This window comes from Myotis yumanensis, unplaced genomic scaffold (genome assembly GCF_028538775.1).
Source record: "Myotis yumanensis isolate MYYU_CA2020_CCGP unplaced genomic scaffold, mMyoYum1.0.hap1 SCAF_3, whole genome shotgun sequence".
NCBI classification, from domain to species: Eukaryota; Metazoa; Chordata; class Mammalia; order Chiroptera; family Vespertilionidae; genus Myotis; species Myotis yumanensis.
Window position 1 is genome coordinate 50802947 of NW_027223754.1, and position 10158 is coordinate 50813104.

Sequence of the window (10158 nt, forward strand, 5' to 3'; positions counted from 1 at the left end):
AGACAGTTTGGAAGTTTCTTATAAAACTAGGGAAACTTTCTCTGACTGACTTATTTCACTTAGCATAATGCTCTCCAGGTCCATCCATGCTGTTGCAAATGGTAGGAGTTCCTTCCTTTTTACAGCAGCATAGTCATCCATTGTGTAGCTGTACCACAGTTTTTTAATCCACTCATCTGCTGATCTCACTCATTTGTGGAATATAATGAACAACATAAACTGATGAACAAAAACAGATCCAGAGACAAAGAAGCATTGATCAGACCATCAAACCTTAGAGGGAAAGTAGGGGATGGTGGGGGGAAAGGGGAGAGATCAACCAAAGGACTTGCATGCATGCATATAAGCATAACCAATGGACACAGACTCCAGGGGGGTGAGGGCATGAGTGGGGGGGGGGGGGGGGGGGGCAAGGGGCAAAGGGGTGATAAGGACACATATGTAATACCTTAATCAATAAAGAAAATAAAAAAATAAAAAAATCTAGGGAAACTTATCATACAATCCAGAAATCACACTCCTTGGTATTGACTAAAAGGAACTGAAAACATGTCCACACAAAAACCTGAACACAGGTGTTTATGGAAGCTTTACTCATAATTGCCAAAACACAGAAGCAACTAAGATATCCTTCAGTAGATGAATAGGTAAACTGTGGTACACCCAGAGAGGCCACAAAAAGTCATGGAATAAACTTAAATGTATATTGCTAAGTGAAAAAAGCCAAACTGAGAAGGCTACATGCTGTATAATTCCAACTATTTGACATTCTAGAAATGGTAGAACTAGGGAGATAATAAAAACATCCATACCTTTCAGGAATTACAGGAGAGGGAGGGAGAAATGAATGAAGCACAAAAAAATTTTAAGGCTGTGAACTTATCTATATATATAAAAGCCTAAGTGAGTTATGACTGAATCCTATCTAACAATAGACAAACATGGTAATTGACCATGCCTCCGCTACACTTCCCATTGGCTAGTCAGCAGGATATGCAAATTAACTGCCAACAAATATGGCGGCCAGCAGCCACGCAGCTGAAGCGAACATGAGGCTTGCTTACTCCAGTGATGGAGGAAGCCAAGGTTCCCTGCCTGCTGCCGCCTGCTCTAAGCTCTGAAAGCAACAGCTCCAAAAGCAACAAAGTTTCAATTATAGAAGCTAAACAAACCCCAGATACCTGCTTTCAGCCAGCCACGGCCTCAGAGCTGGAGCCGGGCCGCAGAGCTGGAGCCGGCTCTCAGCTCCAGTGACAGCTATAGAAGGTAAATAAATCCCAGAATAAAAAAAAAAGAAAAAAAGGAGAGGCTGGGAGCTTCAGTTGCCCGCCAGCCTGAAAACGGCCCTCAGCCCCTCACCCAGACTGGCCAGGCACCCCAGTGGGGACCCCCACCCTGGTCCGGGACACCCTTCATGGCAAACCAGTCAGCCCCCACCAGTGCACCAGGCCTCTATCCTATATAGTAAAAGGGTAATATGCAAATTGACCCTAACAGCAGAAAGACTGGGAATCACTGGTCACTATGACACACACTGACCACCAGGGGGAAGATGCTCAATGCAGGAGCTGCCCTCTGGTGGTTACTGTGCTCTCACAGGGGGGAGCTGTGCTCAGCCACAAGCCAGGCGACGGCTGCCAGACAGTGGCGGTGGTGGGAGCCTCTCCTGCCTCCTCAGCAGCGCTAAGGATGTCCAACTGCAGCTTAGGCCTGCTCCCCGCTGGCAAGTGGACATCCCCCGAGGGCTGCCAGGCTGCCAGAGGGATGTCTGATTGCCATCTTAGGCCCAATCCCCCGGGGAGCAGGCCTAAGCCAGCAAGTGGTCACCCCCGAGGGGTCCCAGACTGTGAGAGGGCACAGGCTCGGCTGAAAGACCCCCTACCCCCCGAGTGCACAAATTTTTGTGCACTGGGCCTCTAGTAGATATATATAAAAGCCTAAGTGACTGTTATGACCGAATGACCAGAACGACCGGAACGTCGTTACTCAACCAGTCGCTATGACTCTCACTGACCAAGAAGGGGAAGATGTTCAACAAAGGAGCTACCCCCTGATGGTCAGTGCACTCCCACAGCCAACCTCCTGTGGTCAGCCAACCTTCCGTTGCCCTCCCTGCTGCCCGCTACCCCCCCATATAGACCCCGATTGGGGGGCCAGCCAGCCAACCTCCCGGGGTCCCTCCCCCCAGCTGGCTGGCCAACCAATAGACCTCAATTGATGGCCAGGCCAAGGAACCCCACCTGTGCATGAATTTGTGCACCAGGCCTCTAGTTCTATATAATAATATAATGGTGCATATATGTCATTATATATGAGTAAAAACTCATATAATTTACATCACCAAGAGTATCAATGTAGGTTAGTCCATTATAAAAAAAAGGTACCACCGTGGCATAGGATGTCAATAGTGGGAGATATTGTGCATGTGTGGGAAAAGGGGATGTATGGGAGCTCTCTATACCTGCTACTCAATTTTGCTGTTACCTAAAACTTATTTTAAAATGATAGTTTATTAATAATTTTTAAAATGTTGTGACAGATGGCAAGGCCTGCAAAGTTGATAATGTGTATTGTTCGGTTTATTAAGAAAAAAAATGTTTACTAATACCTGATTTAGAATAGCATATACAGGGTAGGGCAAAAGTAGGTTTACAGTTGTGAGTACATGAAACAGATACTTTATTCTTATATTATTAAGTGTTAATTATTGTATTATTTTCCATATAAATAACTATAAACCTACTTTTGCCCCACCTTGTATAGTCTTTCTAAACCATGAGTTTCATCATGGCATACCCTGTTTAAAATCCTATGCTTATACTGATTATTTTTAAGACTATTTCCCACAACAGATGTTTCTCTTGTTCAGCAATGCCGTTGGCCATGACACTTGCTATTCTCATAACCCCCATTTTATTCTTGCTTGGCATTCTTAAACTTCATATGTAAATACACTTCTTCTAAAAGGACTTCCATGACATTCTTCCCCCAAATGTACCTTTGTCTAAGTTAAACACAAAAATATAATCTCTTAAACCTTAATTTTTATTTTTTGGTACTAAGTCAATTAAAAGTATATCATTTATTTTGATTATTTGTTCAATGCTTGAAAAAATTAACTATAGCATAAACTCTATGTAGTAAAGGAACTATTATAAAACTAAATATTATTCTAGTAAAATACCTCACATATAATAGGCAAAATATAATTATTTTTGAATAAACAAATTAGCTTCCTGAAAGTAAATGCTGATAAATTTGATCCCTTACTTCTGTCCTGATGTGGTCTGTTAGATCCCTTGGTCACTTAATTTAATATAGTCCTTGTGCCTCTTTTCCATACTTTTTATTCTTTTATTTTTGTTCCTTACTCTACTGGATGCACCTTATATAAATGAACATATTTAATAATCATCAGATCTTTGCCAAGAGTCTGACATATATTAGGCTCTCAATAAATCTTCACTGAATAATTAAATCATTATTTTAATTTCCCTGCCTACTCTCTCTAACTCTGAAAAATGCATTATATATATTTTGTCCTTCACAGAGCTAACACAGTGCTAAAAAATTTAAATAAATGTTCAATAAGTACTTGTCAGTCATTAAAAATAGTTTTTATGTTTCTGTTCATCTCAAATTAAGGCATTTCCCATACTTTCTAGTCAGGAAAATATTTTCATAGGGTAATACAACCATTCTTGCCATTTCTTTAGTATTAAAATCTTCAACTCTTTTAGCTGTCTATGCAATACTTTCCTTTTTTAAAAAAAAATTAATGATTGATTGATTTTTAGAGAGAAAAAGGAAGGGAGAGAGAAACATCAATTTGTTGTTCCACTTATTTTTTTAAATAATTCTTTATTGTTGAAAATATTACATATGCCCCCTTCCCCCCCCCCCCCCCCCCCCCCCCCCGCCGTTCCTGTCTTTTACCACCCTATTGTCTGTGTCCATGGATTATGCATATATGCATACAAGGTTTTTGGTTGATTACCTCCAACCCACCCACCCTTCCCCCCCCCTTCCCTCTGAGATTCCCCCACTCTTTTCCATGCTTCCATGTCTCTGGATCTACTCTGTTCATCAGTTTATTTTATTACTTAGATTTTACATATGAGTGAGATCATGTGTTCCACTTATTTTGCATTCATTGGTTGATTCTTATATGTGTACTGACCGGATATTGAACCTGAAACCTTGTTCTATCAGGACAATTCTCTAACCAACTGAACTACCTGTCCAGGGCTTCTCCTTTTTTAAATTGCCCTACTCAATTCAGGTTTATCAAACCTCATAAAATATTTGTCTTCATAATGACTCTGAACCTTAGTATATCATGCTTGCTTTATTAACATCTCCTTCTAAACTGTTTTTCTGATTCCAATAATTCTTGTACACATCAACCAATATAATATTATAGGACAAATATTTCCCAAGCAAAAAATATTAAATTTCTATTGTCTAAAAATTACCTAAATTAAAATACATCCACAAGTTGACCTTACATGCTGATCTGCAGCTTGATAGAATTATTCATATACTTTATCCTCTGGATCTAATAAACTCATTTTTTAAATCATAAATACCATTTTATCTTACAAGACCCTTGTATTTTCTCAATTTCTGCTCTTCTTGATGGTTTCCAAATATAAAATTAAAATATTTTATTCCAATTAACATTCTTATTCAGGTCCTTCAGACATAGTGCATTTATTTTACAGGCTTTCTAGTAACAATTTAACCCAAAATTATTTTGCCCCTGCCAAATATGCCTTCTTGTAATCAATTTTTTTCTTTCAGAATCCATTTGAAGTTTAAAAGCTCATGATTCCATAGGAAAGGCAAAGCTTTCATCAATTATCAAGCAATAGAGATGAAAAGTGATAGATAAGTGGCAAGAGCTTTAGAGCAGTAAGTGCTTTGGAATTTTTAAAAGTCGGTACTAAAATGTGCTGCTTTGTGCTTAAGCCTTTGTCATTCACAAAGATTTTAAGTATTTTAATGACAGGTGAGAAATTAAGCAAATTACCATATGTGCCCAAATATAAAGATTTCATTGATCCAATAAATTAAAAAATAAAATAATTATTCTACCCACCTATCACACAGAAACAATTTTTTTTTTTTACAATGGAGAGTAACTGAAAAAAAATATCTCTGAAATCATTATACAAAAAAAATTAAATTAATAAGAAAAGAATAACAATATAAAATATCAAAAAGTAACTTTAAATAGAATTGACTTGTTTTGACAGAAACCATTGTAGCAGAGCTTTCCTTAGACAAATCTAATAGGCAGTTAGACAGACATGAGCAGTGTAGGAACAAAAGGTGACCCAAGTGAGAAGCCCTGGGTGTCTAGCAAAAGGCAAAACTAGGATGGGACCTCCCCCACCAGGGTGACATTTTCATCCCTAGCATATTGCTGGTCATATAGTTTAAACATCCTGATCTTTTGTATTGATGGTCAGGCAGTTCAGACCGCCCCCTGACCTTTCCTCCCCTGGCATGTCACTAGTCATGTGGTAGACCCCTTAGTGGAGGAAGAAGGGGGGCCAGAGAATAGCTTCATATGTGTCCCTTACAAGACCGTGCACAGCCACTCTCTTAAGTATTAAACCCTCAAGACAATGAGGTTCTGGCCCGAATCAAATAATCTCAAGAACAAAGCCTCCGATCTGTTGACCACAGAGACGGAGTTTTAGTCAAGCTAGAGATAACAATTGTGTTTCTGTTTCAGGACCAGTAAAGCATCAAGGCCAGGTGGGTCAAGGCCAAGGCTGACATCAAGACCAGCTGTAGTGACTAATGACCCCCTCCTCTGGCTCAGGACCCTGAAAGGACACACTTGAAAATTGAGGAGTATTCTATTGAGATCCTCCCCTGAGACCTCCCATAAAATCCCCACTTTTAGGAAACAGATAAAATCTTAAAACAAAGGCCTCAGTGTGGCTCTCTCTCTGGAGCATGCCCGAGCCTTTCCCTCTCTGCTCCCCCCAGGCCAGTTTCCTTTGCTACTCTTTCTCCCTTCTTTTGCCTGAGTACCTTATTTCTTGAGTCTAGTCAGCCCAACTGGCTCACTTCTTCCACGGCTTACTTCTCCTACCCCCTTGACTTTCTAAACAAACTTTCACTTGTATTTGAGTTCCTGGGCTCTGAATTCTTTTCTTAGCTGAACCGAAGAACCAAGGTCTAGCATCTGGTGCTGCTCCCAGTTAACACAACCACCCCATTTCCTACCGCATTCTCATTTCATAAGATAAAGTGAGTAATCATCAGATAAACTTAAAAATATTCAAAATAATTCATACAACAGAGAAAATAAATAAAACGCATTTTATCATGAATCAAAAACTTTGATATATTCATTCAGAGAATCAAATGAAAAGGACATGTTTGACTTTTAAAGCAAAACAATTATTCAGAGGAATACTCAAGTCAAACAATAATCTTTGTATTTTGAGTGAACAAAGTTAATAATGAGATACAGAAATTGGAAACTTACATAAAAACAAATCTCATATTTTACGTATTGCTCTACAACAAAGTGTTGGCCATTTCTAAAATAGTGTGTCAAATATTTTGAAAGCCTAAAAACTCAGAGGAATTTCTCTGACAGAAGAGATAAAAGTTGATAAGAAAATATCGGCTTGTTTTCCGGGTGATGACCATCTGTCTTTTTCCTGACATCTCCTTTGTCTGCAACATAGCCTTCATCACCCTTTCTCTTGGTAGAAGAAATAAAACCAACTTGAGTAAAAAATATTAGATATCACATTTTAAAATACATAGCCATTGCAGCATTATATTCATGTAAGTGGATGAAAATATTACTGAAGAAAGCCTTTTATTAGTTACTCCTACTGACTCATATTAACAAATATTTGCTAATCTTTATAAACACACTATACTTTACACTCTTTGCCTATAATATCCCCTTCATTTAAAATGTCACCGAAACCAGTTTGGCTCAGTGGATAGAGCGTTGGCCTGCGGACTGAAAGGTCCCGGGTTCGATTCCGGTCAAGGGCATGTACCTGGGTTGCGGGCACATCCCCAGTAGGAGATGTGCAGGAGGCGGCTGATCGATGTTTCTCTCCCATCGATGTTTCTAGCTCTCTATCTCTCTCCCTTCCTCTCTGTAAAAAATCAATAAAATATATTAAAAAAAATATAAATAAATAAATAAATAAATAAATAAATAAAATGTCAAAACCTATCACTTCTGATAAACTGTGTGACAAATATCCTTAAGGGTTCAGTTTATTTAAGAATTACTTAAAAATCAAATTATAGTGTATCTTCTTTAAAATATTTTATATGTTTTTATTGATTTCAGAAAGAGGAAGGGAGAGGAAGAGAGAGATAAAAACATCAATGAGAGAGAATCATCAATCAGCTGCCTCCTGCATGTCCCCTACTGGGGATTGAGCCCGAAACCTAGGCATGTGCCCTGACTGGGAATCGAACCATGACCTCCTGGTTCATAGGACAATGCTCAGCCACTGAGCCACACTGGCTGGGCTGAGTGATTTTTATTTGGGTGGAAGTAAATCCCTGTGTTTCAAAAGCCCCATTTTCCTCAGTCCAGTCATAGAAGTGTAGCTGGAGTTTCAGTAAAACTAAAAGCAAAGCCATGCCCAGAGTTTCTGTTCGTGCAGGAGCAGAGTCCAGTACTGCATTAGGCTAGTGGTAGCCCATTAGTTCATTGTGTGTTCATTGTGGGGGTCTGCATGGCCGTGGGCCATGTGGGTGAATGCAAGGAAGCAGGAGCAAAAGAACCCCACAAGCCCAGAGTCACATGTCTCCCAAGAGAGCTTAGAGCACACAAGAGTGAACCGCTTTGTTTAGGAGGTTAGGTATTCCAAATTTTCACAAACCTGCAGGGGCCATGCCCATTCCTGCTAACACCTTTATCCCCAGGTGTGATTGACAGCAAGCGCCTTCACTAGTCTCCCAACTTTACTGGGTATGAGTCTATTTTCCCCCTGTCCAGTGTCCTTCCCCCAGTGTTTTGCAAGGTACATGCCTATAATGTGTGGCCTTCCCTTTGCTCCTTTCCTATTATTTTGTCTTTTTTTTAATGTTTTTGTTGATTTCAGAGAGAGGAAGGGAGGGAAAGAAAGATGAGAGAGAGAGAGAGAGAGAGAGAGAGAGAGAGAGACATCAATCTCTTCCTCTCTCTAAAAGTCAATAAAAACATTTTTTTAAAAGAAGCAAGTACAGGGAATCATTGATCAGACCATCAAACCTCAGAGGGAAGGCAGAGGAGGGTGGGGGAAGGGGGAGAGATCAATCAAAGGACTTATATGCATGCATATAAGCCTAACCAATGGACACAGACACAGGGCATGGGGGGGGGGCGGGCAATGAGGGGATAAGGACACATATGTAATACCTTAATCAATAAAGAAAAATAAATAAATTTAGAAGAAGAAGGAGGAAGAGGGAGAGGAGGAGGAGGAAGAGGGAGAGGAGGAAGAGGAGGAAGAGGAGGAAGAGGAGGAAGAAGAAAAAGAAGGAAGGAAGGAAGGAAGGAAGGAAAGAAGGAAGGAAGGAAGGAAGGAAGGAAGGAAGGAAGGAAGGAAGGAAGGAAGGAAGGAAGGAAGGAAGGAAGGAAGGAAGGAAGAAAGGAAGAACCTGTGAATGGAACAAGATCTTATTAAGAGTAAATCTCGGGGCGGCTCCTCGGTGGGTGGCAGCGGTGGCCGGAGGGGTTCCTCCGGGCCCTGTTAATGTAGGGCCCGGCCCAGGGAGGATGGCGCCCTACGGTGCTGACCGGTCATGTCGGAGGTGACCGGGAGTCCGCTGCAGCGCTGGGGCGCCAGTTTTAGGAGAGGCGCAGACTTCGACGCCGGGGGCCAGCTGATGGAGGCAATAGAGGAGTATCAGATATTAGCAAGACATCTACAGAAAGAGGCCCAAGCTCAACACAATAATTCTGAATTCACAGAAGATCTAAAGAAAACCATAGGCAAAACTGCAACATGCTTGGAATTACGAAGTGCAGCTTTACAGTCCACACAGTCCCAAGAAGAATTTAAACTGGATGGACCGGAAGCAGCTAGAACCAATCCTAAAGAATTCCCATAATAAAGAATCACCTTACCTATAATAAAGAATTCCCATTTGACGTGCAGCCTGTCCCCTTAAGAAGAATTTTAGCACCTGGTGAAGAAGAGAATTTGGAATTTGAAGAAGATGAAGAAGAGGGTGGTGCTGGATCGGGTCTCCTGATTCCTTTCCTGCTAGAGTTCCCGGTACTTTATTACCAAGGTTGTAAAGGATCCGAAGGGCACAATTTAACTCCTGTGCAAGATACCCCTGTGGCTTCAAGAAAAGAAGATACAGCCCTAACCGGTTTGGCTCAGTGGATAGAGTCAGCCTGCGGACCAAAGGGTACCAGGTACGATTCCAGTCAAGGGCATTTACCTTGGTTGTGGGCACATCCCCAGTAGGGGGTGTGCAGGAGGCAGCTGATTGATGTTTCTGTCTCATCAATGTTTCTAACTCTCTATCCCTCTCCCTTCCTCTCTGTAAAAAATCAATAAAATATGTTTTTTTAAAAAAAAGAAAGAAAAGAAGATACATATGTTCCTTTTAATGTGGACATTGAGCTCCAGAAGCATGTTGAAAAATTAACCAAAGGGGCAGCTATCTTCTTTGAATTCAAACACTACAAGCCTAAAAAAATGTTCTTCAGTACCAAGTGTTTCGCTTTCATGGAGATGGATGAAATTAAACCTGGGCCCACTGTAGTAGAACTATACACGAAACCCACTGATTTTAAAAGAAAGAAATTGCAATTATTGACCAAGAAACCACTTTATCTTCATCTACATCAAACTTCGCACAAGGAATGACCCTGACATGAATAACCTGGAACTTCTGTGAATTTTACCACTCACTAGAAACATCGTAGCTCTGCGTAGAATCATCTCCCTTCAGCAGGCAGTGCCAGGCCAGTGGGCCCGAGGGAGTCGACTGCAAAGCTGTAGCACAGAACCTACATCCAGCACGTCACTGACATGTAAGAGTCCTTTGGATACAAGCTTATTGTAGGTTTTGAAACATGTTTTTACTTTTCTATTGATTGTGCAGTAAATATTCTCTTTTCTAATTGACCACTACTGCCCTGCTTCCTGGGACAACACT

The 10158-nt window shown here is 40.7% G+C and overlaps 1 pseudogene; it reads left to right on the plus strand.

Moving 5' to 3' along the window:
• Nucleotides 1-8787: 8787 nt before the first annotated feature.
• LOC139004978 (axin interactor, dorsalization-associated protein-like) lies at nucleotides 8788-9866 on the plus strand (annotated as a pseudogene).
• Nucleotides 9867-10158: the final 292 nt, after the last annotated feature.